Consider the following 17,732-nt stretch of genomic DNA (forward strand, 5'->3'; position numbering starts at 1 on the left):
TGCTTTATGTTTTGGATCATTGTCTTGTTGGAAGACAAATCTCCGTCCCAGTCTCAGGTCTTTTGCAGACTCCATCAGGTTTTATTCCACAATGGTCCTGTATTTGGCTCCATCCATCTTCCCATCAATTTTAACCATCTGTCCCTGCTGAAGAAAAGCAGGCCCAAACCACGATGCTACCACCACCATGTTTGACAGTGGGGATGGTGTGTTGAGGGTGATGAGCTGGGTTGCTTTTACGCCAAACATAACGTCTGCACTGCTACCAGGGAGCAACCCACTGCACCAACCCTCACAGCACCAGAACCTGCACAGTCTGCTCGGTTTGGGACTTTCATCCTCAACAAGACTGTGTCACTGGTACTGTCAGCTCCTGGAGCCTCAGCATCCAGGCCCAGCTCCACTTGTCCCTGCTCCTGCTGCTCCTGTGTCCCGGTTCACACAGAAAGAAAAAAAGAAGAGAGAAAAGTATCTTTTAACATTTGTAGCCAGTGTGGGCGGCCTAAGACCAAGGAGTTTGGGCACAGCCGTTATGGCAGTGCTACGTTTTGTCTGGTGCCTCAAATGGCAAATCTCTGGAGGAGTGGTTGGAAGAACAGAGATCAGCAAAATAAGGTTTTGCTTGTAATTATTGTACATTACTTCCATTTACTTTCATGTATAGTTCCTTTCATATTATGTATATAGTTTTTTGAAGTGTGTGTGTTTGTGTTAATTTCAATACTTGTTTATTTTACATCTTATATAATAAATCTAATCATACCAACATCTAAGACTCTGTGCTTCATCAAAAAAAGGTCCATATTGTCCCACTGTCTTTGAAGACACATTTTATTGCTATCATTATATTAACAGAGACAAAGGAACATTACAAGTCACTGTCTAGCAAGGGGGGGGGGGGGGGGGGGGTTCTATTATTATTATATTTATAACAAAAAACAGATAAGCAATACGCAAGGCATATAGTTTATTTGTAGAGCACATTCATACACAAAGCCATTCAAAGAGCTTTACAGATACATAAAATCAGAAAAAGAAAATAAACAATATTTATAAATGAATAAAATTAAAATTGAAAAGTACATATAAAACCAGTACAAAAAAAGAAGTAATAAAAAGCACAATGTAAAAGTTAAAAGCAAATGAGAATAAAGTAAGAAGAAAGAAGATAAGATAAAATGACTAATCATTAGGGCGTTACCGCTACACCCAACCCTGCCTAACACAAAGTTGTTCCGGAGATCGCTGGTTCGAATCCAGCTCACGCCAGGTGCCTCTTTTAACATGAAAGTCAAAAGCTCCCATAATGAACAGAGATATGACCTGAATTTAGTATCTGGGTATATTGTAGTTGAAATTGCATTATTCGGAATTTTTGTGTGTGGTTATGCTTGCGCAGCGGGCGAGAAGATTGGGTTGGGACCCGCGGATCTGTTTTATCCATTTATCCGTTTGTTGTTGCGGTGCATTTTCTCGTCCAGCAGATGGCGACATTTCCCCCGAATCGGGCGCGTCTCCCCGCAGCGCCCCGCAGAGAACAGCGGGCAGGGTGCTGGTGGACACAAATCCGCATATGATCCTCTGGGCCCTCTCATTTTTAACAGACAGACATCAAAGGGTTCGAGTCAATGGTCACCTCAGTTCATCAAAGTTACTTTCCACAGGAGCCCCCCAAGGCTCTGTTATCTCACCGGTAATTTACACTCTATACACAAATGACTGTAGGAGCACGAGCCCTGGCATAACATACATGAAATACTCTGATGACACTGTTATTGTAGACACTACTAACTCAGAGGGTCAGCTGCAGGCTGAGATGGACATTTTTGCAGAGTGGTGCAGGCAGAACTGCCTGGACCTCAACACCACCAAGACTAAAGGAACTGGTTGTTGACTTTCGGAGAGGTCCATCCAACATCCCCACTCTGTCTGTCAACAATCAGCCTATAGAGAGGGTGGACTCATACAGATATTTGGGGACAGTAATTGACCACAAGCTCACCTTCCAACCTAGAACTGAATCAATTTTCTCAAAGTGCCAGCAACGCCTCTTTTTTCTTAGGAAACTCCGTAAACTTCAAGTCCACCAATCAGTCCTGACAGCATTTTACAAGTGTTTCATTGAATCAGTTTTAACTTTCAACATAACAGCTTGGTTCGGATCTTTATCTAACATTCACCGCAATCCATTAAACAAAATTATTACATTGAGCAGTAAAATAATTGAACAGAAGCAGGAATCCCTGATTGGCATCTATAACAGAAGGACTAAACGAAAGGGACAACAAATAGACATCACACACTCACTCTACAGTCAGTATAAGCTCCTCCCCTCAGGTCACAGATACAGATCACTAACATTCAGGACAAACAGAGCCATGTCAAGCTTTGTGCCCTCATCCATCACACTCATAAATAGCTGATTTACCCATTTATTTTTTGTACCCGCTTTTAAACATATTTTTAAAATCATTGTATTTATCATGCACTTACTATGGGGACTTATTTTTATCTCTTTGTTCTCTTATTTTATCTATGCTATGGTTTACAGCATCTAAGTCTAAGCAGTACTTGTGATTGCCCAATGGATGTTGCTTTACATTGATTGTGTGGTTTGTTTTTGTATTGTCCTGTTACATATGTTAACTGTATATGCACTAATGCTGATGCTTTTACACAAAGTTCCTAACGGATAAATAAAGTTATTATTATTATTATTATTAGCTCACCACCAGGAAGGAAACTCTGAGGTGATCCTGAGTGTCTGAGTGACAGAACGGCAATGGTGTAATGGATAGTGCACAGAATGTGGAGGTGGCGGTAAATAAATATAACAAAAACAATAAAATGTTAGTTTAAAATAAAATATAGCATTTCCATACCTCATATCAGGATCAATTGAATCATTTATCAATATATGGTTATGAAAAGACCACGTGTCAATACTTTTGTAAACTGAAGCACATACTTTACATGTCTACTCATTATATCTAAAAATTTAGATGACTGACATGAGCTAAAAAACAACAACATAGTTCAGAAAGGTTTTTTAATAAAATATGTTTTTAACTATTTACAGTAGATGACTTGAAGAAAAAATGGAAAAACTAGAGAGACAGATTATATAAGGGAGAGGAAGAGAGGCCAGGCGTTCAGTCGTAGTGATGAAGCCTGAAGTTGGTTGATCCTGCTGAAGCTCCAACTCTCCCCAACAGGCTGTCAAACTGCTCCCTGTTCAGCCTGACGTAGAAGCTCATCATGGAGCTGTAGCTCCCGAGCCTGTATTCCCCCAAATCCTGTCTTCTCCTGAGTATTTCATGGACCCTCCTGCTGCTGCTTGTCTCCTCCTCCTCAGAAGAACTAAAGCCAGGGCTTTTCTTTGAAGCAGGGACAGATGGATTTTGCAAACCGAGCTGTAGCTACTGTACGTCCAAACAAGTGGGAAAACGGCGGCAGACCGACAGCTTTTTTTCGGTCGCCAAGCAACTTGCAACAAATATGTGCGCCCGGCTCTGCACCCTGCTCTGCACCCTGCTCTGCGCCCACCCCGGCGGTGAGCAAGGCGCAAACCACGTTCTATTTGAAAGCCCCTTCAGCCTATGCTTCATCAATAAAAGCTCCATATTGTCCCACAGTCTTTGAAGACACATTTTATTGTTGTTATTATATTATCAGAGACAAAGAAAACATTACAAGTCATTGTTTAGTCAGGGGGGGAGGTATTTATCCTTTCTACAACAAAGAAAGGATAAGAAGTACAAATTAAAAGTTAAAAGCAAAGGAGAAGAAAGTAAGTAAAAAGAATGACTTTTCAGCACCGCCTTTTCGTTTTTTCTCCATTTTGCTTGTCTGTGTGCTGTTTCTTTCTTTCTTTCTTTCTTTCTTTCTTTCTTTCTTTCTTTCTTTCTTTCTTTCTTTCTTTCTTTCTCTCTCGCTCTCTACCGCTCATAACGATTGCTCATCATTAAAGGTGATTGGACGAGGGGGGTCTAGTACATGAATGGTTGGGAGTCACGGGCCTCTGTAGCCTGTCATTGGGCCAGCCAGGTATTCTTTAGACAGGCAAGTCACTGGGCCTATGAGTGATGTGTGAGAGATCATGGCAAGACGAAGCAAAAAAAAAAAAAAAAAAAAAAAAAAAAAAAAAAAAAAAAAAAAAAAAAAAAACGGGCTGCCACTGGCGGCCCATTATTGAACGGCCCACCGGGAAAACTCCCGGTATTCCCTATGGCCAATCCACCCCTGGTTATGACACGGTGTAAATGGATCTTAACCCTGAATTACGGTTCTGCGTTAAATCGACGGGTACCCTACGCCGTAGGCTCTGCGTTGGTGTAACGCGGAACCATAAATCAGCCTTTAGTTCCCTGACTGGGTCACTTCGTCTTCACACTAATTCGCAGAGGAAGATTTAATTGAATTCTAAACAGGTACACCACAGTTATTTACTCAGATTCTTCATCATTTCACTTCTTATGTTACAAGACAAATGAATCATGTTAACTGTAAAGAAATCACAACACTGAATTTTCACAAATCGCAACTTTATTGTTAAAAAAATAAAACATAAGTTGTATATAAATAACATGCATGCACTATTGCTGGCTCAAGGAAGGACCGTGCGTCTTCTGAAGGTGTTGTTGAACAGCTTCAGGTGCTTTGCTTGGAAGATCTGAAACCATAAACAGAAGAAAAATGTATTACGGTACTAATAGAGCTCCGTTAGGTAACACTGGAGCTGCCGGGGCTCCTAACCGGTCCGGTCCGGGGCTCCGGTGCTCCGGAGCTCAGCTAAATACTTAGCCCATGCAAAGATCATACTTGTAGACAAATATAAATAACATAAAAAAAATAACGTCACTTACCGCTGACTTGTGTGCAGTTGCCGGGTCCGTACTGTGGGCACTGATCCTTTTATGAGGGTAAGTGTCAGCAGCACACAGCAAACATCCACGTAGGCAGGTGGAAGCAGCAATGGGATGACCGTGGATGGGGGGGGGGGACCGGGAACGCAGGCCAGAAAGCAGCTCCTGAGGCTCCGGCCTGCAAACATGCACAAAAGAGAAAAAAAGGGGGGCCGGCACAAGAAACTACAGGAACGATGTACAAAAATGATAGCTATGAGATATTTATAATAAATAAAAATGGTAATGGAGAAGAGAGGAAGGGAAAAGGAGAGAAGAAGAAGGGTGAGAGGCACCGCCCAGCGGATCATGTCCGTGCCCCCCTGCAGCATAAGCCTATAGCAGCATATCTACTGCGAAGCTATATTTGAGACTAACTATTATAGTCTTGTTCTATAGCTGCAACTATGACTACTGACTCTAACACACTAGAGTTTACACTAACTAGAGATTTACCAACACCCGCTAGAGGTTTACTAAACAGTAACTATAGGCTTTACTAAACAGAAAGTTTTTAAGGTTAATTTTAAAGGTGGAGGTGGTGTCAGCCTCCTTAACCCAGATTGGAAGTTGGTTCCATAGTAATGGTGCCTGATAGCAGAACGCCCACCCTCCAAATCTACATTTGGATACTCTAGGAACTACGAGTAAACCTGCACTCCGAGAACGGAGAGCTCTGCCAGGAACATAAGACACTATCAAATCTTGTAAATACTGCGGAGCTAAGCCGTTTTGAGCTTTATATGCAAGTAATAAAATTTTAAATTGGATTCTGAATTTTACAGGTAGCCAATGGAGCGACGCTAACACTGGAGAGACGTGGTCTCTCCGAGAGACCACGTCCCTCCAGACTCTCTCCTGCTGATTCCTGTCAGTACTCGTGCTGCTGCATTCTGGATCAGCTGGAGCCTATTCAGCAAATTACTTGGACATCCTGCTAACAACACATTACAGTAATCCAGTCTAGAAGATACAAACGCATGAACTAGTTTTTCTGCATCACTCTGCGAGAGGATTTTCCTAATTTTTGCAATATTACGGAGATGGAAAAACGCTATTTTACAAACCTGATTAACATATGGTTTAAACGACAAATCCTGATCGAAAACAACACCAAGGTTTCTCACAGTTGCACTGGAAGCCATCGCAACACCATCTAATGCCTTCCTAGAATGCTCTGGACCAAGAATGATAACCTCTGTTTTATCTGAATTTAGAAGCAAGAAATTTCTGGACATCCAGTCCTTGATGTCCCTAAGACATGCCTGAAGTTTAGCTAACGGTTCTGTCTCATCCGGCTTCGTAGACAAATAGAGCTGCGTATCATCAGCATAACAATGAAAGTGTATGCCGTGATTCTGGATTATACTTCCCAATGGCTGCATGTATAAACTGAACAAGATTGGCCCTAGCACTGAACCCTGCGGAACACCATAACAGACCCTTGACTGTTCTGAAGAAACCTCATGTACATGAACAAACTGGAACCTGTCAGATAGATATGATTTAAACCAACGTAGAGCTGTCCCTTTAATCCCAACAACATGCTCTAACCTGTGCAGTAAAATGCCATGATCTACAGTGTCAAAAGCAGCACTGAGGTCCAGTAGAACCAGTATGGACACTAATCCCTTATCTGAGGTCCAGTAGAACCAGTATGGAAACTAATCCCTTATCTGAGGCCATAAGGAGGTCATTTGTGACTCGAACCAGTGCTGTCTATGTGCTATGATGCATTCTGAACCCTGACTGAAAGACTTCAAAAAGATCATTTCTATACAAATAGTCACATAACTGGCTTGAAACTGCCTTTTCGAGAATTTTAGATACAAATAGAAGGTTGGAAATTGGCCTATAATTAGCTAAGGTGTCTGGGTCAAGAGAAGGTTTTTTAAGTAAAGGTTTGATTACTGCCACTTTGAAAGCCTGTGGTACATATCCTAAGCTTAGGGATTGGTTGATTTGGTCCAGTATTGTCGCACCAATAAGAGAAAAAAATTTTTTGAATAGTCGAGTTGGGATGGGGTCTGACATACATGTGGTAGACTTAGCTCTATTAAAGAGTGAGGTCAGCTCAGGGAGGTCTATAGGATCAAAACAGTCTAGAGACAAGTCAGAGCCTAGGGAAGTCGCTAAAGCTGAAGAAACACCTACAACCGGCTGGTTGATTTCTTCTCTAATTCTTGCGATTTTACTGTTGAAGAAGCCCATAAAGTCCTCACTACTGAGAGCTGCAGGAATGCACGGCTCAACAGAGTTGTGACTCTTTGTCAGCCTGGCTACAGTGCTGAACAGAAAACGTGGTTTACTTTTGTTATCCTCAACGTTGAATAATAAGCTGTTCTGGCTTTGCAAATCGCTTTTTTATATACTATTAGAATATCTTTCCATTCACGATAGGAGTCTACAGACTTACAAGAGTGCCACTTCCTCTCCATTTTACGCACGCTTTGTTTCAACATGCGAATATCTGAATTATACCAGGGAGTTAAGCTCCTGTGGCTAGAAACCCTCCTTTTCAAAGGAGCAACTTCATCTAAAGCTGAGCGCAACAGATCAGCAGTGTTACTAACAAGAAAATCAACATCCACATCAGAGGAAGAACCCAGGTCACTGGCCTTTATTGCTTCAGTAGAAACTTCAGTATTTTCCACTGTCGCAAGATGAGCAATGGCCTCCTTAAATTTAGCAATAGCTTCATCAGACAAACATCTGCTAAAATAATACCTCCTGCCCTGCACTTCAACATCGACAACATTAAATTCAAACGTTATTAAATAATGGTCGGATAAAAGGGAGTGTACAGGTGACACCAACAGATCATCAGTTTCAACATCGTAGGTGAGAACGAGATCGAGAGTATGATTAAAACAATGCCTCGGCCCGTCCACTTTTTGTGAGATACCCATTGATTCTAGAAGAGAATTGAAAGCTAATTTAAGATTATCGCTTTCAACATCCATATGAATATTAAAATCACCCACTATGATGAATTTATCTGTACTGATCAATAATCCAGAAAGGAAATCTGAAAATTCAGACAAAAACTCTAGATAAGCGCCAGCAGGGGGCCAATACACTACCACTAACACAACTGACTTCTCTGATTTCCAGCTCGGAAATTTCCGACTAATTGCTGCGACTCCTCCGCCTCGGCCCGTATTTCTAGGAATGTGATGATTAAAGTAGCCGGGCGGAGTCGATTAATTCAAACTAACATACTCTTCCTCCTGTAACCATGTTTCTGTTAAGCAGAAAACATCACTCCTACTCTCTGTAATTATATCATTCACTAACAGAGACTTGGAGCTTAACAATCGTATATTTAGTAGTCCGCATCTAATTTTTCGGTCTCTTATTGGTACCAAATGTGCATTGGTTTTAATTTTTACAAGATTATTTTGGTTAACGCCTCTATAACGCCGCACCTGGTGAACTTTTGGAGGGCGCGGAACTGCAACCACTTCAATTTGCTAGGCACCTGGTTAGAGTTACCAATTACATCATGTAATCCTATAGTTTTAGAGTCGCCAATTACATAATGCAATCCTACAGTTTTGTTGGCAGGCATTGGTCCTCGAGAAGCATGTTAAACTACAGCTCTGCATCCTGGCCTGGACCCTGCGATGTCAGGGAGAGGGTCTAATGAAACAGGCCAAATTACTAGAGACAAGAGCAGCACCAACCCGGGTGGGATGAATGCCGTCTCTTCTAATCAGACCGGGCTTTCCCCAGAACGTTTCCCAATTGTCAATAAAGGCCACGTCGTTTTCTGAACACCACCGATACAACCAGCGACGGAGCGAGAGCATGCGACTAAACATGTCATCGCTGGTCAGATTGGGGAGGGGACCAGAGAAACCTACGGAGTCCGACATGGTTTTGGCGTAGTTACACACCGAGACAATATTCATTTTGGTCACTTCCGACTGGCGAAGACGGGAGTCATTAGCTCCGACATTGATGATAACTTTACCATATTTACGGTTACCCTTTGCCAGTAGCTTCAAATTTGCTTCTATGTCGCCCGCTCTGGCCCCCGGGATACACCTAACTATGGTCGCTGGAGTCGGCCTCACATGCCTGACTATGGAGTCGCCAATCACCAGGGTCGGCTTCTCAACGGGTGTGTCGCTGAGTGGGGAAAATTGGTTAGACACATGAAGCGGGTGGTGGTGTTCCGTGAGCCCTTTAGGACTACGCTTCCTCCGAACCGTCACCCACCGGCCCTGACTGGCCGGCTGCTCGGGAGCTGCAGGGGAGCGGCTACGCTCAGCTGCTATGGGCCGGTCCGCCGCTAGCTTAGCCTGGTTAGCTGAGGAGGCTATCGGACTATGGTCAAATTGGCAGAACCGGACCTCTAACTGACTGAGCCTCTCCTCCAGCCCTGCAAATAAACTACATTTTAAGCACTTACCGTCTTCACTAAAGGAGGCAGAGGAATGGCTAAACATTTCACACACTGAGCAGCAAAGAGGTGAAACGGTGGAAGATGGAGAGGCCATGCTAAAATGCTAACAGAGGCTAACGGACAGAAAATGTATCGGTGATTGGTGACAGTGAAAGTTACGGAAGAGAAAATGAGCGAGTGTTGAAATAAAGACAGTAATGTACCAGATATAGTGCTATTTTACCAGAAAACAATCTAAGTTTTAGACAAAAAAGTCGGGAGAGATCTGAGCCTGCACGCCGTGCAGCAGCAACAGACCACAAACACCAGGAAGTGACGCGATGCGTGACGCAATACGTTACCCAATCAGCAGTAGTTTATTCATTTATAAAAGAGTTGCTCATGTTGGAGAGCATTTGGTAAACGACATACGATTTCACTCCTTCGACAGTCTCTTGCGCTGAGAGGCCGTTCAACTTTTTTTCATTTTAAAAGCATCTTAAAAACAGTTAAAAAACGTTAGATATCATAAGTATGGTCAATACTTTGTTTGAAATATTTGAAAGCACGTACCGTTTTTTCCCATCAGCCCCTTCGATAGCTCAGTTGGTAGAGCGGAGGACTGTAGAGTTGCTTCATAGACATCCTTAGGTCGCTGGTTCAAATCCGGCTCGAAGGAGGTAGTTTTTGCCATGATCTCTCTGTACAATTGAAACCAAGATTAATTCACTAATAGAACCATTAAATAATTTGGAGCCAATAGTCGCCTAAATGACGGAAAAATGTGCAGCATTTTTCTCGTCATTTCTCCGAAATGATGAGGAAAAATGACCAATGGTTAAGACAAGTCATATCAATGGAGAGATTAGCTCAAACGGTAGAGCACTCGCTTAAGCTACCACTGTAAAAACAGAGATAAGAATATAACAAAGACAAATGGATAACTTTTCTTTTTTGCTTTGGGACATTAAGAAAACCTAGTGGGGGAAGATGCAGCATTTTCTTGTTCAGGGACTGTTTCCAGGCTGAGCTGGCTGATCTCTTCTTCACATGACGACACAGAGCTGAACAGGAATATTAAAGACTGAGATGACTGCAGCAGCGTTTGATGGGGTGTTCAATGCCATATTAATGATGATTAAACTGGTATCTATATTGTATATGTATATTTAGTTGCAGGGCCAATGATACTTTCTTTGTACTTTTGTTTTAATGTTATTTGTTGTTAATAAGGTTTAAAATATAATACAAAACATCTGTGTTCCAGGTCTTGAAGATCTTGAAACATTACAGTGAGTCATTTTTCATTCAGTGATAAAATCCAGCAGATGCTATTGAGGGCCTGTCACACACTGTTGTACGACACGTCCAAAACAATAAACCATGGACCAGCATAGACATTGATAGCCGTCTGAACAGGAAGAAGAGGACATTCATGTCAAGGGACACAGAGGAAGTCCCTACTTGGTTCCCCGTCCACAACACAGCAAGCAGCTGGCAGTTTGGTCCAGCTCTCTGACATCAGGACACTGGTCCTCAACCTCAGCGGTTGGACAGGAAATGGAACCACAGACTCGTTCTATCCAAAAGCAAAGTTATGGGGTTGTGGTCATTTGTGCCCTCTACCATCTGACTGATCAACAGGGATTGTTTGATAATAATAGAAAGGAATATTGTTGTTAAATGGCAAGACTGCTAAAAGCCTTTGCTGGAGGATGCGGGCATCGATCCCGCTACCTCTCGCATGCTAAGCGAGCGCTCTACCATCTGAGCTAATCCCCCTCCGTAAGGTCTAGCCGGGAGATGACCTCTTGACCTCTGTGTCATCATGTGAAGAAGAGATCAGCCAGCTCAGTATGGAAACAGTCCTTGAACGAGAAAAAATGCTGCACATTTTCCCGTCATTAGGCGACTATTGGCTCCAATTTATTTAACCTCTTCCCACACTTGTAAAGGTTGCCAAAAACGCCTATCCAAGGCATACCCAAAGTAAATTGAAAGCTGTTCTTGAAACGTTTGACGTACATGGATGGTTCTGGTCTCTTTTGAAAGGTAACACTCTGAAGTTTTTTCCCCAACTGTCAGAATCACTGTAACTGCTACTAGATCTGTACTGATCAATAATCCAGAAAGGAAATCTGAAAATTCAGACAAAAACTCTAGATAAGCGCCAGGAAGGTGCAGAATTTTCTTGTTCAGGGACTGTTTCCAGGCTGAGCTGGCTGATCTCTTCTTCACATGACGACACAGAGCTGAACAGGAATATTAAAGACTGCGATGACTCAGCAGCGTTTGATGGGGTGTTCAATGCCATATTAATGATGATTAAACTGGTATCTATATATTTAGTTGCAGGGCCTTAATAGCAAACGATACTTTCTTTGTACTTTTGTTTTAATGTTATTTGTTGTTACTAAGGTTTAAAATATAATACAAAACATCTGTGTTCCAGGTCTTGAAGATCTTGAAACATTACAGTGAGTAATTTTTCATTCAGTGATAAAATCCAGCAGATGCTATTGAGGGCCTGTCACACACTGTTGTACGACACGTCCGAAACAATAAACCATGGACAAGCATAGACATTGATAGCCGTCTGAACAGGAAGAAGAGGACATTCATGTCAAGGGACACAGAGGAAGTCCCTACTTGGTTCCCCGTCCACAACACAGCAAGCAGCTGGCAGTTTGGTCCAGCTCTCTGACATCAGGACACTGGTCCTCAACCTCAGCGGTTGGACAGGAAATGGAACCACAGACTCGTTCTATCCAAAAGCAAAGTTATGGAGTTGTGGTCATTTGTGCCCTCTACCATCTGACTGATCAACAGGGATTTTTTGATAATAATAGAAAGGAATATTGTCGTAAAATGGCAAGACTGCTAAAAGCCTTTGCTGGAGGATGCGGGCATCGATCCCGCTACCTCTCGCATGCTAAGCGAGTGCTCTACCATCTGAGCTAATCCCCCTCCGCAAGGTCTAGCCGGGAGATGACCTCTTGACCTCTGTGTCATCATGTGAAGAAGAGATCAGCAAGCTCAGTATGGAAACAGTCCTTGAACGAGAAGAATGCTGCACACTTTCCCGTCATTAGGCGACTATTGGCTCCAATTTATTTAATGGTTCTATGAGTGAATTAATCTTGGTTTCAAGTGTACAGAGAGATCATGGCAAAAAAACTACCTCCTTCGAGCCGGATTTGAACCAGCGACCTAAGGATGTCTATGAAGTAACTCTACAGTCCTCCGCTCTACCAACTGAGCTATCGAAGGGGCTGATGGGGAAAAAACTGTACGTGGTTTCAAACATTTGAAACACAGTATTGACTTATGCTTATGATATCTAACATTTTTTAACTGTTTTTAAGATGTTTTTAAAATGGAAAAAAACTTGAACGGACTCTCAGCGCAAGAGACTGTCGAAGGAGTGAAATTGTATGTCGTTTAGCAAAGGCTCTCCAACATGAGCAACTCTTCTTTCAAAAGTCAATTTTGATGAATGAATAAACTACTGAATGTGCGGTTGTTTACATTTTCATGCAAACTCCTTGCAAACTCCTCAAAATAAATTAACAACATTAGTGAAAACCACTAACAACTAAATAATCACTTGTGTCCCACATTTGTAATTGTGCCTTAAAGGTGCAGTATATCGGTTGTATACTACCAGAGTTACAATTAGGAAAGATCTGACTGTGAATAAGATCCAGAATGTGAAGTTGACCTAATGGAGATAAATATTTATGAAAATAAAAGAAAAAGCAACCTCACCTGCTTTTTGGGGGCTAAAGTCTTTATTATAAAGGGTTGACTTTACAAATTAAGTAAATTATTTGCTGTTATATCCATCGGATGTGTGTACAAGAAGCAGTAAGTGAATGAGCTGGTTAGAAATGTTTGGCTTGCCTATGTTTCAATGTACGAGAAGACGTTGGCATAGAATTGGTCATGTTTCGAGTATTGAAAATAAGGCTGTTTAACCACACAGACACAAATCAAGAATGTCAGACAAGTAAGAAGTATGGGACCATAGCAAGTCTTGTAGCTCAGCCATCGAGCCAATATACACAGGAAATAATAAAGCAGCAATTATTAACAGTAATTGTGAAAATTCAGGTGATTGTTTCAGAGCACATGGGTGCACGAGTTAATTGTATGGAGTTAAGCAAAAACACACAAAAATGTGCTAATTAACACTTCACTGTGAAGAGAATAGTTGTATCTAATCTAATATGAATATCTGAAAACATTTTATATTATGCATGCAGAGTAGGCAAAAATCTATTAGTTTTTTTTTTCTATGGACCATTATTTTTATATCATAGCTGTAACACTCCTCATCTCTCTTCAAATATACTTTTGAGATATTTAAGTCCAGCTTCTGCAAATAATGGGCCGTCAACAGATATCACAACTTCAGTAAGAATATTTATATTGTATTAAGATTTATTTTTGTGTGTGTATTTGTAATTTGTTAAGCATATAAATTGGGTGACATGTTGTATTATTAATTAAAGACAATGGTAAAAACGATACTATTCAATTTCTTTTGTAATGTATATAAATCAGTGATGGAGGCGGGCGACACATAGAGTAGGGCCGGGTCCGGCTGTGACATTAAAGGTATTGTGACATGAAAAACAAATTTTTCTTGATTTTTTGTGTTTTGTTGGGTGTCTTGACATCAATTACACCCAAAAAACAACGAACTTTTAACATTCAGTGTATTGTGTGCTTTCTGGGATTTTCCGCATAACTATGCAAAAACGGCGCATCTGGTTTGGTGGCGGGCCGTTACGTATAGACCCGCTAAATCACCGCCCCCTCCACCCAGCTCCCTGCCTCCTCTCCTCCCCAGCGCACCATAAAGGCTGATTTATGGTTCCGCGTTACACCGACGCAGAGCCTACGGCGTAGGGTTACGCGGCGACGCGCACCGTACGCTGAACCCTACGGCGTAGGCTCTGCGTCGATTTAACGCGGAACCATAAATCAGGCTTAACACGGAGCTGTTTAGAGCCTCTTTTGTTCTAATCACCGGAGGACAACTGCTAAAAAGACCCGCGGCCCCTTACTGGACTTAAGATAAGGGGACACTGCTGCTTGCATGCCTTTATTTTTGTGATTGTTTGCGGTGGACTGCTTCGCCCTGCTGCTTTTCCGTGCATGCTTCGCCTGTCGCTCCCGGCTTAACTCTCCGACGCCGCTGTTTGGAGGAGGAGCGGCGCAATGATTGACAGGAAAGGGGGAAAAGGAAGCGTTTTTCACGGCGCAAAAAAACACTGTCATAAAAAGCCAGGAATGGAGTACTAGAGTGAAGTTTTTCTTGTTACACTCTTTTAGACACATTTGAGGGATGTTGGCCAAGACTTTTAATAGTGTTAAAAGCATGTTAAAAATGATGTCACAATACCTTTAACTAACTGTACACTCTTTTCTCTTTACTTATTGTAGAAATTTCATTTAACTATGCTCTAATGCAGTGGTTTTCAACTCTGTCCTCAGGACCCCCTCTCATGCATGTTTTAGATCAGGGGTTGGCAACCCGCAGCTCTTTAGCGCAGCCCTAGTGGCTCCCTGGAGCTTTTTCAAAAATGTGTGACCTTTTTTTTTTCCCCTTTCTTTTTTTTCCTTTTCTCAACATTTCGACTTCTTTCTCGAAATTTTGCCTTTTTCCTCGACATTGACTTTTTTCACGACATTTCAACTTTTTTCTCGACATTTTGACTTTTTTCTCGACATTTTGACTTTTTTCACGACATTTTGACTTTTTTCTCGACATTTTGACTTTTTTCTCGACATTTTGACTTTTTTCTCGACATTTTGACTTTTTTCTCGACATTTGACTTTTTTCACGACATTTTGACTTTTTTCACGACATTTTGACTTTTTCCACGACATTTTGACTTTTTCTCGACATTTTGACTTTTTCACGACATTTTGACTTTTTCTCGACATTTTGACTTTTTCACGACATTTTGACTTTTTTCTCGACATTTTGACTTTTTTCTCGACATTTTGACTTTTTTCTCGACATTTTGACTTTTTTCTCGACATTTTGCCTTTTTCCTCGACATTGACTTTTTTCTCGAAATTTTGACTTTTTTCTCAACATTTCGACTTTTTTTCACGACATTTCAACTTGTTTCTCGACATTTTGACTTTTTTCTCGACATTTTGACTTTTTAACGACATTTTGCCTTTTTCCTCGACATTGACTTTTTTCTCGGAATTTTGACTTTTTTCTCGGAATTTTGACTTTTTTCTCGACATTTGACTTTTTTCACGACATTTGACTTTTTTCACGACATTTGACTTTTTTCACGACATTTGACTTTTTTCACGACATTTTGACTTTTTCACGACATTTTGACTTTTTTCACGACATTTTGACTTTTTTCTCAACATTTGACTTTTTTCTCGACATTTTGCCTTTTTCCTCGACATTGACATTTTTCTCGAAAATTTTGACTTTTTTCTCAACATTTCGACTTTTTTCTCAAAATTTTGACATTTTTCTCGATGTGCATAATGAAAAAAATATATATCTTCCCCCAGTTATAACTAATATAGATACATGCAGCATGTGTTGCCTTCATTATAAGGCTTATACAAGACTTTTCATTTTTTGCGGCTCCAGACATATTTGTTTTTAGTGTTTTTGGTCCAATATGGCTCTTTCAACATTTTTTTGGTTGCAGACCCCTGTTTTAGATGTTTCCCTGGTTCAGCACACCGTGATACAAGTACCTGTGTCATCAACAGAGTTGTGCAGACCTTGGTGACATGATGACCATTAATTAGAATCAGGTGTGTTGCTGCAGGGAAACATGTAAAACATGCAGAACAAGGTTGGGAAACACTGCTCTAATGGACACTTATTTGCGGTAGCCTATTACGTATGAAGTAGCCTAGGCTACTTGTACAGGTTTATTTCCACCACCCCGTTTACCTTTACCTGGTTAGGTTACATTTTAAAAAGCAGTAACATGAATTATCAATATTTAAACACCTCTCCCGGGCCCGGCACAACTCCATCTAACAAATCAGAATCCACACATAATTATTGCACAGCAGGCGATACTTTTGAATGTTTATATTTTACATTTTATATTAACTTTAGTGACACGTTTTCTCTTTATTGTAGAAAATCTTAGAATTCTACATTCAATCAGAATAAAACACGACTTACCTTATTAGCTGGAGGGATGGCGAGAAGCTGAGAACTGAACGCCAAAAGAAGGAGGAACGTGATTGGTCAAAAGTAAGCCCCAGGGAGGAAGGTGATTGGTCAAAAGTAAGCCCCAGGGAGGAACGTGATTGGCTAATGTGGCCTCACTTTGGCGAAGTTGATGGGACACCTGCGTAAGGTCCTGACCGGGAGATAAAATTTCTAATTAGGTAAACCAATGTAACGTTTTTATCTATTTTGAGAAACCTTTAATATGTTTCTACTCGTTATTCTAGAATATATATTTAGTTGTCACTGTAGAATATATAGAGAGAGAACTGAAACCCTCGTCAAACGCGGTATCCATTAATTAAGTTGGGACACCGTCGACCGCTGGCGTAGCCTGCGAGAAGTAAAGTTCGATACCTGCATCCTCCAGTTGTTTTTTTGTCTCTTAGTGGGTGATAAAACGTTCTCCTGTGTTTGCAGTTCTCTCTATATGAATTCAACAGTAACAACAAAATATATATATTTACAGTAACGAATAGAAACATATTAAATGTCTGTCAAAATAGAAGAAAATGTGAAATTGTGCTTTGTTACCATATAAAAATTTTATCGCCCAGCCAGGACCTCGCGGAGGGGGATTAGCTCAGATGGTAGAGCGCTCGCTTAGCATGCGAGAGGTAGCGGGATCGATGCCCGCATCCTCCAGCGAATTCTTTTCGCAATCTTTCGCCATTTTACAACAATATTCCTTTCTTTCAGTGTCAAAAAACCCAGTCAGATAGTAGAGGGCACAAATGACCACAACCCCATAACTTTGCTTTTGGATAGAACGAGTCTGTGGCTCCATTTCCTGTCCAGCTGCTGAGGTTGAGGGCCAGTGTCCCAATTTCATAATTTAATGTTGGCCTGTCTAAATATTTCTATTGACGTTTGTGTTATCATGTCCATGTTTTTATCCATTATTGCTCAGTGAGCTAGGATAAATGTTGCTTATCGTTTTGCTGCTTGGACAGTGTTTTGAAACACTAGACCATGAACGGTCTGTGCTGCCCCCTTCAGGCAAAACAGATGAATGACTGAAATTAAAGTAATCGATTCCTTCACATACTGGTGTGTTTTTGCTTTGAGAAGCAGCAGATGAAAGATTAAGAAAAATCTGGTAAATGTAACTCACGATAACTAACCCGTGTAATCCGTGACTTTGGTCCCACTTGGAAGATGCTGTAAATGCCTTGAAACCCACGTAACTCCAGGTTGCTCT

At 41.2% G+C, this 17,732-nt stretch overlaps 5 non-coding genes across 5 annotated transcripts; 2 read left to right on the plus strand and 3 right to left on the minus strand.

Annotated features, from left to right (window-relative positions):
• Positions 1 to 9,885: 9,885 nt before the first annotated feature.
• trnay-gua (transfer RNA tyrosine (anticodon GUA)) lies at positions 9,886 to 9,973 on the plus strand. Its single transcript is given in 2 exon segments — positions 9,886 to 9,922; positions 9,938 to 9,973. It is a non-coding gene; the product is annotated as a tRNA-Tyr (tRNA).
• Positions 9,974 to 11,003: 1,030 nt separating this feature from the next.
• Positions 11,004 to 11,076, minus strand: trnaa-agc (transfer RNA alanine (anticodon AGC)). The gene has a single exon. It is a non-coding gene; the product is annotated as a tRNA-Ala (tRNA).
• Positions 11,077 to 12,188: 1,112 nt separating this feature from the next.
• Positions 12,189 to 12,261, minus strand: trnaa-agc (transfer RNA alanine (anticodon AGC)). The gene has a single exon. It is a non-coding gene; the product is annotated as a tRNA-Ala (tRNA).
• A 215-nt stretch (positions 12,262 to 12,476) lies between these two features.
• On the minus strand, positions 12,477 to 12,564 carry trnay-gua (transfer RNA tyrosine (anticodon GUA)). The gene is given in 2 exon segments: positions 12,477 to 12,512; positions 12,528 to 12,564. It is a non-coding gene; the product is annotated as a tRNA-Tyr (tRNA).
• A 4,539-nt stretch (positions 12,565 to 17,103) lies between these two features.
• Positions 17,104 to 17,176, plus strand: trnaa-agc (transfer RNA alanine (anticodon AGC)). The gene has a single exon. It is a non-coding gene; the product is annotated as a tRNA-Ala (tRNA).
• Positions 17,177 to 17,732: the final 556 nt, after the last annotated feature.

This window comes from Cololabis saira, chromosome 18 (assembly GCF_033807715.1).
Source record: "Cololabis saira isolate AMF1-May2022 chromosome 18, fColSai1.1, whole genome shotgun sequence".
Taxonomy (NCBI): Eukaryota; Metazoa; Chordata; class Actinopteri; order Beloniformes; family Belonidae; genus Cololabis; species Cololabis saira.